This window comes from Sinohyriopsis cumingii, chromosome 7, assembly GCF_028554795.1.
Source record: "Sinohyriopsis cumingii isolate HCF-2022 chromosome 7, ASM2855479v2, whole genome shotgun sequence".
Lineage (NCBI taxonomy): Eukaryota > Metazoa > Mollusca > Bivalvia > Unionida > Unionidae > Sinohyriopsis > Sinohyriopsis cumingii.
This window is the reverse complement of record NC_142967.1, coordinates 76217334-76233345: the sequence shown is the minus strand read 5'-3', so window position 1 is coordinate 76233345 and position 16012 is coordinate 76217334. Positions and strand designations below refer to the sequence as shown.

General features: G+C 36.3%; 1 pseudogene across 1 annotated transcript in view; it reads left to right on the top strand.

The window, feature by feature from the left end:
• Positions 1–4304: 4304 nt before the first annotated feature.
• The window catches only part of LOC149795548 (acidic mammalian chitinase-like), a 42873-nt pseudogene continuing 31165 nt past the window's right edge, over positions 4305–16012 (top strand). The window contains exons 1-7 of the transcript XR_016422044.1: positions 4305–4509; positions 11302–11442; positions 12272–12390; positions 13322–13549; positions 14133–14257; positions 14751–14874; positions 15193–15378. The product of XR_016422044.1 is annotated as an acidic mammalian chitinase-like (transcript). The remainder of the gene's footprint in view (positions 4510–11301; positions 11443–12271; positions 12391–13321; positions 13550–14132; positions 14258–14750; positions 14875–15192; positions 15379–16012) is intronic.

The window sequence follows — 16012 nt, the reverse complement described above, 5'->3', positions numbered from 1 at the left end:
AATCCCAAAATAATCATTCGGTCCAAAATGTTAATGAGCACTTTGTAATTCGAATGAATATTATTTAAATAAATGATTCCTCTCAAATTATATCTGAATACAACTAACAATAGATTCAAGAGACTGAACTTAAAGTTGGAATGGAATAATTATGTTTCTCTGAACCTTAAACAAAAATGTAAGACACAATAAAATAATCAGGATAAGGGTCAAACCTTCCAGAACCATCAAAATTTCTATAAGAAAAGAACAGGACGTCGAAATCAAATATCGGTAAAACAGCATATTTATAACTTACATTCAAGACGAAAAGGAGGTATGCCTTGTAGCACATTCTAATATCAAAAGGACTTGTCAACATCTTAACACTATCTTCAAATACAATGAACATTCAAGGACAAAAGTTATATATATGAAAATATGGCTGATGACATTAATCTTTAATGACATAAACAAAGTTTTCTGATAGTCAAAGTGAAGAGTCTCTTAGTTCAAAATATGCATTTAGCCGAGGTATATGAAGCAGGAGACAAACATCAAAGGCAGAGTTGAAAGATGACAAGAAAAAATAAGTTAAAATGTAAAAGTTATTTATTATAAGTGCTGAACATTGTGTAGAAAGTTGAGAAAATATGGAAAAAGGAAGGAGATGGACATAAATAAACAAATAAAAAATAAATAAATAAACAAAAAGGAAAAAAAATAGCAAAATTAAAAGTGAACAGTACCTCGTTCTAGAGCGAATCATTGCGGGTGTAATGGAGAATCGTAAAAAAATGTGCTACTAGTAAGTTACTTTGCTTGTATCTGTGTATTACCTATGGAAATATATGCGTGATATTAATGTGCGCGATTAAGCAAATCATTTGAAGTTTTCAAACAATTTATGGACGGCATCGGAAATATGACTGTTTACTTCATACGGAAGGGTTGTATCATCCGTAAAGAAGGTATTTAAAGCTAAATTATTATATGGAGTGAGGCATTGAAACAGTTCGATGCGTTGTTCTTGGTAATAATCGTAATATAAGCAGTGTTGTGTAATTTATACAGATCCATATCTAAAACGTGGCGACCGGATTACATTCTTTGTAAATCAATGTTGATTAAGCGAACTTCAATTTGTCCTAAGTCCGCCATGAAAAATTTGAAATATCCTTTTGACCCCAAAAATATATATGGGAATTAAGAGTATTTAATGTGCTTTTGAAGTTGTTAATGGAGTCTATTTGATCAGTCTCAATATAGCATGTGTTCGATTGTCGAATGGTTGAATGAAGAAACTAGTTGTAATAAAGACGTGATCTAGGCTGTACAAATTGGAAATTGTTTACATTACCTACATCATAGCGAGTAATGTCAAAAACACGTGATGGAATTAGAAATATGACATAGGGAGGGCTTGATCCATGTATCATTTCCTACAAGAGTGAAGGTTAGTATTTTTGTCGTCTGGATTCCAGTCTTTCCCATCCTATTTTTCGTTTAGTGCTTCAGTAGATACTAATTTTATTGCACCAGTCACAATTCTGGCTGCCTCATGTTTGTATGTTGTCGAGTTCTCTTTTCAATTGTCCTAAACCACATTAGTCACATGCATGGAATGATCTGTATTTAATTTTACATTTCTGCAATGTACCATGCATGTACCCATACTCGTGAAATGTGGTATTATTTTATCACAATCAATATATTTACTATCTAATCTTGAGCGAATTTAACCTGATATTTGCGTAATCATTTCTCGTTAACTTTTAAAGTTTCAGGTTTCAGGTACTAATAGATAACAATTATGTGCATCATTTCGACTGAATCACTTAATCTAAATCAATTAACCTACATCAACATTCAATATAAAACCCTTATTAAAATCCACCATTTTACTTTTATGTGGGAATATTTGGACTTATAGTAGAAATAGAAGTCATACAGGTTATGCACGTAGGTGGGGTCTCTCCATCAAAGAGAATACAAGTGACAGGGTATAAACATATATCGTCTTTAGCTAGTAATAATGATGGCAATATATATATATATATATATATATATATATATATATATATATATATATATATATATATACCAGCTTTTTTCTTTAATTTCCTCAAAATTTCCAATAGAAATCACATTCTTCTTAATACTCGCAAAACGAAAGGAATGATATTCTGTAGCAAACAATGTTTAATTCTACGTCTTCTTGAGAAGTTCAGTTAAAAGATTTCATATTGTTTTCTACCTAACGATTCCAAACAATCAAGGAACGATCAGAAACACATGTGTATCTGCACCAAGGCCAGTCCACTAGTCACATGTACATTGTATGGAATCGACCCAGCTAATAAACTTAGTCCATCACAAATACAAAAGAAGAATTACGTTGGATCGACAAAACAAATCCACCTATACCAGACTACCTGGAAAAAGTTGTTACGTTGCGCATTCATTCTCATTTTGACTCTAAATTTCAACTGCATGTAAAGCAACTCGAGATTCATTTTTGAAACGAATGACCTAGCGCGCGATCAAGATCAAAGGTCACTGAATGGTCCTATCTACGCAATACTACTGTTTGTGTATTGTTGAACCCACAGTTAACTTTCATTAAATTATATCAATCTTTCACTGTAACGTTTCCATATTTCATTGGATACAAATAAGTAGAAAAATTACATCTAATTTTGTTTGTTTAAAACATTTGTCATATTTATCATACAATTATATAAAATAAATTCGCTTTACAATATTTGGTACACGAACTGATAGCAAGAGTGATGTAAACATGGATGCTACTTAATAAGATGCAGCAAGATATGAAGTTACAAATATTAAAAATGAATTGGATGAATACATTCACCCTGGTGAAAGTTGATAAATCTGTTTCTACTTAAATGTTAGACAATCTAAATATGAACATTAACAGGATTGTAAAATTAGCATTAGATGTCAATGCAGATGATGATGTAACAAAAAATATCAATAATAATGTCATAATTATCTTAACAATTTTCATTGAAAACCAATTCCGAAGAGTCGATGAAGACATTATTTGCTAAATTAAGACGATAAGTCAGAGCTATGTGCTTTTCCAAATGGACGAACTGATACAGCCAACCCGAGTTGACCTGGGTGAGTAGCCAAGACCAAATCTCTTCAGTTCCCGGTCGGATAGAAAAACGCATGCATAATAAAAGAAAAATCCTGACTTTACACTTGTTATCACTATATTATTCCTGATTACATTTCCAAGCTGTTATTCCGATTTTCAAAGCTGTGTCTATTGAGATACTCAAGATTCTGGTCTGAAATTTTGATATCACAGGGCCGCGCCAGTTTGGTTTTATTCTGTACTAGTAAGGTAGAATACAAGTTCTAGACCACTAGTGAAAGTTCAAGAAATAAATGTTTTCTGATGTTTTATATGTTTTTGTTTTGATGTCCTGTTTTCGTTTTTGGTTTTTGTGTGTGGTGTTTATTATTTTTTACTTTTTTTAGGTGGGGTTGGGGAAGATATTAATTTTAATTGTGAACATTTTCTTACCACTGTTGCTTTGCTCATCTCTCCCGGAACGCATGTCCCTGCGTGGAACTAAACAATTCCGTCCTCCAATTATTATGGAATGTTCTCGAATACTAGAACATAAGGAAGCAAATCCAATCTGACACTAGAAGAGAAAGAAGCAAATCCAATCTAACATCTGCAGTACTCTTAGGGCATTATGATATCAGAGGGAGGAGGGAGTCTTTGCACAAATTAGTTTGTAAAGTTAGTTTAAAGCTCCCAAATAAAAATAAATTTAGGAAAACTACGTTTTACTTGCCAAAAATTCATTGCAGAATTTGTTAGATTTGAGGGAGAATGATGGCCTAAGAAAACTGGTGTCAAAATATTGTAATAACCCATATGGTGAGAGGGTTCGATTCTGCTGTGAGCTTGTAGAAAGTTGAGCCACTTACTGTGCCATTGCTAAAGTGCCAAATGTAAAAGTATCTTAGTCGAGGGTAAAAGGATGAGAAGGTAGTGTGAGATCGTAAGAAGGCAGCTCTCATATCATCATCCAAAAAACAGTGATTTAGGTCGGTCCAAGACGTAGCAATTACCCTTACTTAATGGGCTTTAATTCTCGTGAAGAATGTGTCAGTTTCGGTGAGGGACGGACAAACTCTCTTCATAGGAAAGACAATCCGTCTGGAAATGATGGGTACTGAAATATCAGTAGGGCCTTTAATTGGTAGTAAGAAACTCTTCTGACCCATTCTACGCCCTATAAATGCAGGAAACGGGACCTTAAGAACATCACTGGGCAATGAAGCCAGTCTCGAACATCCCCAGAATAGATCTTACAGGTGTGAAGAAGGAGAATGTGCTGCTGTGGAGATTAGATGCCATATGCTCTGACACCCTGTCCCTCCTCTATGAAAATCTCTTCAGTTTGTCTGTCAAACGGTTCAGCAGATCCCTGAACCGTGAGGAGCCACACAGAGGCTCTCAGGATGAGCCGAGCAGTGGAGGTCCTTAAATCGTGGATTAACCGCGGAATCATACTGAAATGTCAAAAGTACGGCTTCACGTTATGCTGAACACGCCCACTTACCGGGTCTTCTGATATGGGACAGGAGACATAAAATGGAGCATATTGTTCAGTATCGTTTTAAACAAGTCATCCATCATGAGTCTCACACGCGGTTTAAAATGTTATTCCGCTTCCTCTTCTTGCAAAAACCAATACATTAGGATTATTTTGCCTCTTCTGGGTAGAAAGACCGTCAATATATTCCTTTTGCAAGGAATATGGTGTACTCCTAGCTTGATCTCCTCCTCCGAAGCCAAACTGAGGAGGTTCCAAACGTTCACGCAAAGAAAAGGAGCATGAGCGCCTCGATAACGTCTGAAGTATGCTACTAGTGGCATGTTCGATGAAGTGATGATATCGAGGTGTCGTTTTATTAGGTTGACACACCCATTAAAGGCTAGAAATGCTGTGCGCATTGCAAGGTTGTTTATTTATTATAAACCGATCCTGGTTAAACTACGAACTCAAGTGGTTGTGAAATTTGATCTGAGGGGTATCAGAAAAGATACTAGAACCTTGTGCAGTTTCCAGTTCTCTAGGAGCAGGTATTGGAGGTGGCACACGTAAAGTCTCCCCAAGGAGTTTAAGTCAGAGTCCCCAGGAGTGAAATGTAAAGACGGACTGACATCGAGGTTTTGGCTTGGAGAGCTGTGTTTGAGAGACAGGATTGTGTCAACCCTGTCCGGAACACGGATTCTGTGAGGAAATTCATCCCCACATATACAAAGCCCTGAGAAGTTTATGTAAGGTCATGCAAGTACAACAGTCAGGCCTATCAACGAGTACATTAATTTCAGGGTGAAATCATCTTTATGTTATAAACTCTCCCTCGCCAAAATTAACCAAATTGATCACATAAATTACAAATATTTGAAGAGAATGAAACAGTTGCAATAACCTCACACTGCATGCTTCATTAGAACACACTCAATTTTGTTTAGGATCATGCCATTGATATTTCTCTGCCGTCAAAGTAACAAAGTTAGAATTTCAATTTGTATACCACTTACAATTAAACAGTCTATAATAAGTAAAAGGAACAAGAATTGTATTACATACCCATTTAATCTTACATAGCTGATCTGGTGTTCCATATAGTCGTTCAATCTGTGATTCTGCATCGTACAATCTGCATGGCAAATCTAAAATTTCAGTATCGCAATCCCAGCCTGAAACTACCTTTACAAATTGAAATATTTAATAATAGTCCACATATAAATTATCTGGAATGAATTACTAATTTACATTTTAAATTATTCAAACATGACAACACCCGTGTTTGTAGTTTTAAGAAATGCGGTCATATCTGGTGAAAATGGCCGGGATAATGGGTGACCACCTTAAGCAGCGGAGAGTAGTTTATGTGCATTAGAGTTAGTTGATTTGGACAACAACATCATGGACAGAGTGTTTGACTGTGAGTGTGTGAAGTGACATCAAACAGGAGACAGAGAGAGACAAAGACAGAGAGAGCAAGTACTTTGCCCTTGAAGTCTTGTATAAAACGTTTTTAAAAATTCAGACAAAGTAAGAAAGACTTATGGAGTCATGTCAAGATTCAAGGCATGGTCAAAAATGCTCCCCGTTTGGAGAAAAAAACTGTATCCTGTGTTTAATTCCCAGGAGACATACCACAGTGTAAATCATCTAAACTACCAAACGTAGCTAAAATCCATTTCAGCTTCAGAGTTTCAAAAATATGGTCTGCAGACGTATATTGTTTAAAGAGAAAATTTTAAGTGGAGGGACGTACAATTAGTCTCTTAAAATTACGAAGAAATCGAATTTGTTAGTAAATCTGTGGATAAATCAGACAAACATTTGCAACTTAAGGTAGACGTATCACAGGGAACAGCAGCTCTTTAGATTATCACACAAATTTAGAAGAATTGCGTCTTATAACAAAGCGTTACTTCTTGTAACAAAGAATTGCATATTATTAAAAAAGTCGTGGAGACTTTAGCATTACTGAGTCGCGCTTACATTTTAAATTCTTGCGACTATTCTAAGATGAAAAAAGAGAAGAAAACAGAACAATTTTGCAATATTGTTTAGAATTTACTTGCTAATTATAGCAAAATTAATATTTAAAAAAAATCACTACCGCTTGTTAGAAAGAGACCGAATCTTTGATTTCTTAGAAAGTACATGCTTAAATATCACTTTAAGATCAGTGCATCAACAACTTCTTGCATTAAATTAAGACATAAAAATAGAGATTTAATGTATTGTAAATTAATGAGCTTTCTGTATATACTTAAATGTATTTCATTACTGTTAGTCTGTAAAATTTGCCTTGAAATTTACACGCAAGTCAAGTGTCTATTCAGTAAGTTTGGTGTAAGGAAAACGGGCCAGTTTTGATGGACCAGAACCTATGTTCCGTTTGTGAAGTAAGGAAACAATCACTTACCTATGACTGCAGATTAATACCATTCATATGTACAACATTTTGTTAAAAGTTCAACGCTAACGAGAAAATCCATATCTACAATGCAGACAGACTACTGACGCAACTGGACAGTAAATATCTAGGCCTAGCCCCGGTTATTTACATGTGTAACGGCCAAGAATAGCGGAATGCCGGTTTTCCCCAGAACAATTTTTTTTTTTTTTATCATATGTTCAATGCAAATAATTTGAACCCTCTATACTCATTTAGGTTTGCAGTCCAAAAAGACAATTTCATTGTTGCATTGATGTATTCAGAATAAAATCATCACACATTTATCACTAAACAATAATACAACTGACCTAGGCTTGTTATTTTTCTTTCTAATATCAAGGATCACAGATCATGTAGAAACATATCACACAGTACCAATCTCAACAAGGGACTTCACCCTTGCATTATTTTGGAATTTTAAATATCCAACACTTTGTATATTTGAACAATGCAGCGTGAACGAAACTCAGATTCAATAACAAACTAACTCAGTTGTATGTATCACTGAACCAAATAATTGTTTTAACCTTAGAGTAAATTCCAAGGAAATAACCCTGTACACTCAAATGTTATGACTTAAAATAAAATGATATACTTTAAGAAAACAATATGAGAATAAACTCACGAAATATATCTCTCACTGAAAAAAGTTTGATATCACATAGATTGCAATCGTGCAATCAATGGTAAACTCAGTGAAAATAGACAACCTCAACTCTCCAAATGGATATACAAGTAATCCTGCTTATTTTCCAAGTTTTTCTTCTCATAAACAAAATTCTGAATTCAAGGAATTATTGCCGGATTCACCTATATAGGTCATATGCAAATCAGCCGGGCTGGAAACAGCGCTGTCTCGCTGGCTGTAGCTCAGGGAGCATACCCTAAACGACACTGTACACCTCCATCCCACCATAAAACAACTGCTATCTAGTCACACAAATAAACAAATCAAACATGACAATGAAAGTTCTGATTGTATAATTTCTAAACAATGCTACCTTTTGCAGCTATCCTGTGAAATAAATCACACTATAAAATATAGATAACTTCATATCATTCTATCCCTCAGTCTGCAGCACAGCAATATCCGGAAATGGTAGAGGCTGATAATGTATTTATACGAGCTAAAATAGGGAATTTGATATTTTATTTTACATGCAGCAGATGGCGCATTGAGTTAGTATTGAGCTCTTGCATTGTAATTATCTTGCTGCATGAAGACTAAGCAAGATGCAATGAGAGTTACATTTTTTTTTATTTTTATATACGTGGTAAAGTCACGATGCCTTGTAATGAAGGCTGCCATGTATAGTGAAAGGGTTTACGCTTATTTGTACAAAATGTGATATAGTGGTGATTTAGTGACATATTTGTAAATATGTGATAAATAGTTATGTTGTTTTCGGTTATGGCATTTGAATACTGGGTAAATTAGTTGTTAATTTGATAGTGTATCACTTGCAAGGACATGGGGTGATTATTTTAGAAAGCAAGATACAAGGAGACAGTTTGATGTGACTGGTGATCTACATAAAGGCTTAATATTAGAGCAAAGTCAAGCAATTTGTACATTTTGCCTTGAACCCATTATTATGATACCAAGAGTGTGGTACATATTTAAACTCAGGATTCATTAGTTCATAAAGTATAGAAAACTGAATTACGAAGCGTGGTAGAATAGATAGCTAAGCATGTAGAGAAAGACACGTGAGCATGTACAGAAAGACACGTGAGCTGAGAATTATGAACATTCTAGATTCTACATTTTGATGATCATCATAATGTTTCGGACTAAAACTGAGTAAATATTACCAAAATGCATGGAAATTATGTTATTTCTTCATCATAAAATGCTGATTTACGGCCAATACAGGTCTTCGTACTTTTCTTAGGCACTACCATGAAGGTTGTTCAGGACCAATGGCGTCACTAGAGGGTTGCGATTAGTGGGATGGAGGATGCGGACCGCACCGGGTGACACCATCAGAGGGGGTGACACCAAAATGAATGTCTTTAAAACTTTTGAATTTTTGTACAGGAAGGAGGTCGATGGAGTGGCATCATGGGTTACCGCACATGACTGTCAATATTGTTTTGCAGGAAGGAGATCCATGGGGGTGACACTATGAGTTACCGCACTGGGTGACACCAACCCTAGTGATGCCACTGTTCAGGACTGACTAGAATCTATTTTATTTTCAAATAGCATGTGCAGAAAAACACAAATTTCACTTCTCCTTGATACTAAATGAATTATTCATAAGTTTGAATGGGATTTAATTTTCCCTACATACAGGCTCCATATTAATGTACAATGCATCAACATTTGTGGACAAAACGGCATTAAACTGTATTATAAGATATTCTTTCACACCGCACACTCACTACTAAATGTTGCATGATATTTAACTGAAAGAAATGGGACATCATTATTGGCACCTGTGCTGAAGTGTGCATTACAATATACGGCTGGTTATGAATTTAGTGAATGTGGCGTCAGGTGTAATGACCTCAGGGGACGTGTGTGGTTTGCATAAACCAATAGTTAAACAAGAATCCCGTCCATATCATTCTAAAATATGTTATGTAAATAAAGCCTTATGTATTAAAGGACATAATTAATTTTGGGGACATTAACAATCAACATTTCTGAATTACATATATCTCTCTTCATACTAATAGCCAAAGTAGATGTGTTTACGTAATCGAACTCCAATATGGCAGAAATAAATCATCTAATGTTCTGTGTTTTGTTTTATATTTTACTTGTTTCAATAAAAAGTTTTAAAAAAGTTTGAAACTAGTAAAATCGTTAATGCTATTCTTAAGTCAAGAATTATTTTAGCAAACTAGTTTCCATTCGATTGTTTTTAAAAGTAAATTGAACGTTTGTATTTTTAATTGTGTTGCTTGGTTCTGTTTCGTAAAATGAGTTTGATTATAAGTCATAAAAAAGAATATGGCTTTGATATTTTCTACCCTTTACCATCATGCACTTAAAATATTTCTTAACCTTTCTTTTAACATTATTTGTTTCTTTTTGCGTTCATTGACTCAATATAACTAAATTTACTTTTATATATATATTAAAAAATATTTATCTTTTGTAGGAAGTCAACTTTGCTGATGAAGTACCTAACAATACACATCCTGTGTTCCGTGATGCTCTTTCTCATAGCAGGTGACATGATTGAGAGAGAGAGAGAGAGAGGGAGAGAGAGAGAGAGAGAGAGAGAGAGGGCTATTACGGAGCTAAATCGTGAAATCGAGAAAATCGATAAAATCTTTTAAAAATTAATTATGTTCCAGATCATAATGGAATTTTATATGTTTTCCAGCGCCAAACATTTGATCCTTAAGTTGTCCTTCTGGGCATCTATTGGAGAATACCCATTTATATCTCCGTATTTGAGTGTTGGGTGATTTCTATTAGTAAAAACCGCACTAATCAAAACGAGTCCGAATAGGTAATCACGTTCCATGCTACTAGCCCCTCATGTTAAACCCTTGAAGAAACAAGACTTCCGAATGCTGATAATTTGTAACTCCACCAGCATGTGGTAACGGTATCTTTCCTCTTTTACTTGACACACCGAATAACCATGACCTACATTATCATTGGTGGTTTAAGAGAAAGGATCCCTCTCTGAAGCATGCAACAGTTGTTTATGTTGACTAACTTTAGATTAAGATATGTGGCAAGTATAACATTAATCAAACCAATCGAAATTGTTGTTGCATACTCTATTTACTTGTAGGGAAATAGCTTAGCAAACATCCCACTTAGCAACCTTACAGTTCCCTGTGAGTATGGGATTCTTATCTGCGTGAACTGCAATGAAGTAAACTTTTAGAAATATTAGACATATATATGTTTCTATCCAAGGATGACCAAATACTAGAAAGCTGCCGGGTAACAAGACACCTAGTGTAATAAATCAGCCCCTTAACCCGTGTTTATGACCAATACATGTTTGGGGGTTGATTTATCGGACTACAAACCTCTTTAAAATTGGTAATTTTTAGATTATTTTTTATTAGTTAATCTTAGAATAAATAAGCGTGTAAACAAGTGTGAAACTTTCGATAGGCATATAGATTACGATGAGTTACAAGTATTGTATGCGAAGAGAGAGAGAGAGAGAGAGAGACAGAGACAGAGCGAGAGAGAGAGAGAGATTAGCGATCGCGCGTCGGTGAAGTTACAAGATGATATTATGACTAATTCATAACAAAACATACACTATTAACCTGATATTCGATATTTTATTCTTACTCCAGCTGATGTAGAATACAGACGTGTGTGCTACTATTCCAACTGGTCTCAGTACTGACCCGGAAGGGGCAGCTTTAATCCCAAGGACATTAATCCGTCCCTTTGTACTCATCTTGTCTACGCCTTTGCCAGGGTTTCCGGGAACGGTTTAACCACTCTCGAGTGGAATGACGCACAATTGTAAGAACGAGAGAGAGAGAGAGAGATAGAGATTGATGTCACACATTTGTCATGAATGTATTTAATCAGAGCTGACTATAAAAACAACAACTACTATGACGAATTTCAACAACATCAAAGTAGTGAAGTTCTATACACATATTAATTATTTGCATATTTCTGTTCTTTAATATTCTGCAAGGTCAAATAAGATTAAGTAGTAACAATAATTTGGTTCTTCTAATGAAAAATATAGGTTTAACAGACCAAAGAAAAATAAGCAAACAAACAAGCTTCCACTGTACAAAACTGTATTTCCTGTCTCTAAATAGCCATAAAGGAAGAATTACGTGGTTATCCTGCCGATACCATTCTTAGAATGACACCTTTACCTTCTCTAAACTAAATGCAACTCACGCGCAAGTGAAGACATTGTTCCCCTACCCCCACCAGACACCTTCAAGCCACGTGGCGAAGGGCGTGAGGCAAAGCTATAGGTGTGGAGACACTTGGAGGCTTAGTTGCGAAACTGCACACAGGCGACTCAGGGCATATAGTCGTTTTTCACTGGATTCGTTTTTCACTGGACCGAGCATTAGTCAAACCAGGCAGCCCTCTGGGTGATTGAGTTGCCCTTTTTTGGATCACGCGGCTTACCTCCATAGCTTGAGGAAGGGGCTAGAATAGGTGTCCTAAACATTACCTACTTTAACTTAATCCTGATGAGCAAGCTGCGGCTGAGGGGCATCCCATCTTGTCGATAGAAAATCTAACTCATGATATCCGTGCCTGGAATGTGCGGACATTAATGGCCAGTACATCATCAGATAGACCAGAAGGAGGACCTTCTCAAATTAGTACAGATGGTCAGATTCGACATCCAGAAAGCAGCCATGAGGGAAATTCGCCTAGCTGAAGAAGGACAACTGACCGAAGTAGGAGCCAGACACGCCCTCTTCAGGAGTAGCCGACGTAAAGAAGAGCGAATTGAACCTGGTGTTAAGTTTACCATCAAATGCATGAGACTCTCATTGCCTGGAAATAGACATGCAGTTATCTTCAACACATAAGCACGCACTATGACCAACCCCTATGTGATCAAGGATAATTTTATGAGGATCTGGAGTCTCTTACATGGGATGAATGAGGTAACGGACAAGGATAAGATAGCAGGACAGGGTGTCAATCACTGAGTTTGTCACAGGCAGGCATTTAAAGCATACAAACTCTCTTGATGAAAGCATTGATGATATGGGCAGGCACGTCACCAGAATGTCAGAAAAGCGACTACCAATGATGATCTCCTCTGGCGAGCTGAAGGAAGAAAAGCGTTCTCAGAGTGATCAGAAGAAACGACTCAAAAGTTCCTTTAAGTCGTCCTTGAAATACTTTACCATTCATTCTGAATCTAGGTAGGATCAAGAACGCACTTCCGGCTATGTCTCATCCGTACTGGAGTCTCATCCATATTGGAGTCTCATCCATACTGGAGTCTCATCTATACTGGAGTCTGATCCGTACTGGAGCAACATACTTTGAACTGTGGAGAATTTCAGAGGAGTACAAATGCGCGTGCAGCATAAATCTGAGAACTGTAGCACATTCTCTAATTGTTGAAGCGGAATCTCTTGTTTGATGTGCTATAGACAGTTTCGAAGACAAATTGGCACCCATATACTCACAGAAGCCAACACAGTTAGTGGTCATTGTCATCTTCGAACTCGAAGGACGAACAACACAGAAGCTTAATCAATGTCGAAAGAAAACGTATAATTTTGATATGCATGCATTTTTGGTCCATCTATAATTAAAGTAGTAATTATTTGGTTTATTTTTTTAAATTATAAAACATTTAATGGGTTAAAGACAACCTATCCCGGTTTGCGGACTTTGATTGTGGCGGGTGGATGGAACGAAGGAAGCTTGCGGTTCTCCGCCATTGTATCCTTGGCGGAAAACAGACGGGAGTTCGCGTCTAACACCGTCCTGTTCATTCGGCAGTATGGCTTCGATGGGTTTGACATTGACTGGGAGTATCCTGTATCAAGGGGTGGAAGCCCATCTGATTACCAGAACTTTATTCTGCTTCTACAGGTAAACCTAGCACTTAATGGTATAAAGTGATAAATATTTGTAAAACGTATTAATAGATGGTAAACTAAAATTGATGTAAACTTCCCATAAATCAATCTCCTCTACAATGAAATTATTCCAGTATCTACAGTCTCACATAAAACTGTAAACTGTGTCGAAACTGAAAGAACAGTTGTTGTGATATTTAAGCATAAAGTTATTGTTTTGTTTATCTCTAACATCTAATTTAACTAAGATGGTATTCTGAAGAATGTTTCGACGCTCTGAAACAATACGTTTGTACTTTGTTCTTAATCTGGCCGTAATGCACAGACACATGGACTTATTCATGCACTAAATCCCTATATCAGAAAGAAAGATGTCTACATGCTGCATACATTTTTCTGCAGTTTATATACTATAAAGTGATTTGAAGTTCCCCTGTCTGCGCATCTTCCGACTATCGAACCGGAGCTTTCGGACGTACTTTGGTAATAACAACGATGTCACACAACCGCAATCTTTATAGTCAAAATTCAAATCCATTTTTGGTCAGAAAAGCACCACAATATTGCCTTGATGAAAGTTTTGTTTTTGGCGATAGGAACTGCGCCAAGTGTTTGAAGAAGAAGCAGTCAGAACCGGAAAAGAGCGTCTCCTATTGACGGCTGCTGTTGCTGCCGGCAAAAATACCATCGACACCTCATATGACATCCCAGGAATGGCAAGGTACCGTTGTATTTATTCTGAATTGTTCATATGACAGCGATTGATATATTGTCGTCAATCTGTGTTAAGTCTACCTGTGTCCAAGAAGTAAAGAGATCCACAGATATTTCGTGCCAGGCAGGATTTAAGTTATTTCTTCGTTTATTTGTTATTTCTTTTATTTAGGACTTGACATCAAAGAGCTCTTGCTTCATTCTAGCCGTAGGAAATATGTACAAGGCACGTATAATTTGTTCAGCCACAATATGATCAGTAGGTCCAACAGTTACAAAATTAGATTTAACAAAAGAAATACTATACTGCCTGTATGTAAAGGTCCATAATATCGATAGGCACGAAGTACAGCAAATAAGCCCTTACCCTGTATAAAATATTGGCTGAGAAACTACGAAGACACCGAACTAGAGGTACTGTAATAGGTAATGCGATGGTCTCTCCGAAATTTCATATATAACATGCAAATATTTTCTTTACTTCTTCGAATGGTGTTCAGGTACCTGGATTTTATTAGTCTGATGTCGTATGACTTTCACGGCAGCTGGGAGACGACCACTGGTCACAACAGATCCGATTTACAAAATCGGATCTGCGAGCACGGAGATCTAGCGTACCTTAACGTGTTAAGGTTGTAATTGTGAAAGAAACCAAACGTCACAGATAGCTTTAGCTCATGCTCCAAGAAATCTCTAACAGTTCTGATTTTATTTTGCCAAATTCTGTCAAAAAACAGAACGTGCTTCCGCCGTTCTCTTTCTTGCAACTTTACTTTTCATTTTGAGAGGCTGTCCTGCATTTGTCGGTATGATGATACTAAACGGTTTTCAGAGCCTAAATAAATATTTATTTTAGCAACAATGATGATCATGACTATGCTAATTGCACTAATATCATTATCATCATTATAATCATCATCGTCGTCATCATTATTATTGCAGCAAGCTGCAGCAAATTATTGGATCACAAAGGGCTGTCCCTCCAAGAAGTTGATTATGGGACTGCCCACTTACGGTTGGAGCTTTACATTAGCTGACCCTAATAAATGCGGTATGGGTGCGCCAGTGCCAGGGGTGGGGCCCGCGGGCTCTTACACCAGGGAGGCTGGAGTCCTTTCGTATTATGAGGTATGTAGTCCTTATTATCGGTTCTACAGTTTTGAAGATGTTCACAAAAATCAATACAAGGAAAGACTATATGGATGTTACAAAAGAGGGATATATGGACATTGTTTTGTATCAAAACAAATATATAAACAAGTAAGAAATTATAATACCTCCGTGAACTGTCAAATGGACTAAATCTTTCAAATATTGTTGAGCACATATTCAAGTATTATAAATTCATCGTAATTTCCTCAACGTGGAATATTCGTTTTGAATATTTAAAAAGCGTTGATGACGATGATATTGATGATGAAGAGAAGGAGGATCTTAGTATTATTAGTAGTAGTGGTAGTAGTAGTAGTAGTGCCCCAGCTTTCGCTTCGAGATTTACGTTATACCATCCTTCTGTCCGTCCTTTACTAAATTTCCTCCAAAATCCCCAAAAAGTGGAAATATATATGAAATTAGGACCTTAACGTTGAGGTTGGATATCTTTTTTCTCTTTAGCAGAGGGGTGCACAACCTTTTGTCGACCAAGGGCCAGAATGCATTTTCTAAGATCGCTCTAGGACCGCAAACAGTAATTTCTTTAATATTATTACTGTTCACCGGCCAAATTCTGTGTTGTTTTAATTTACCCTTAGGGCTGGATAGA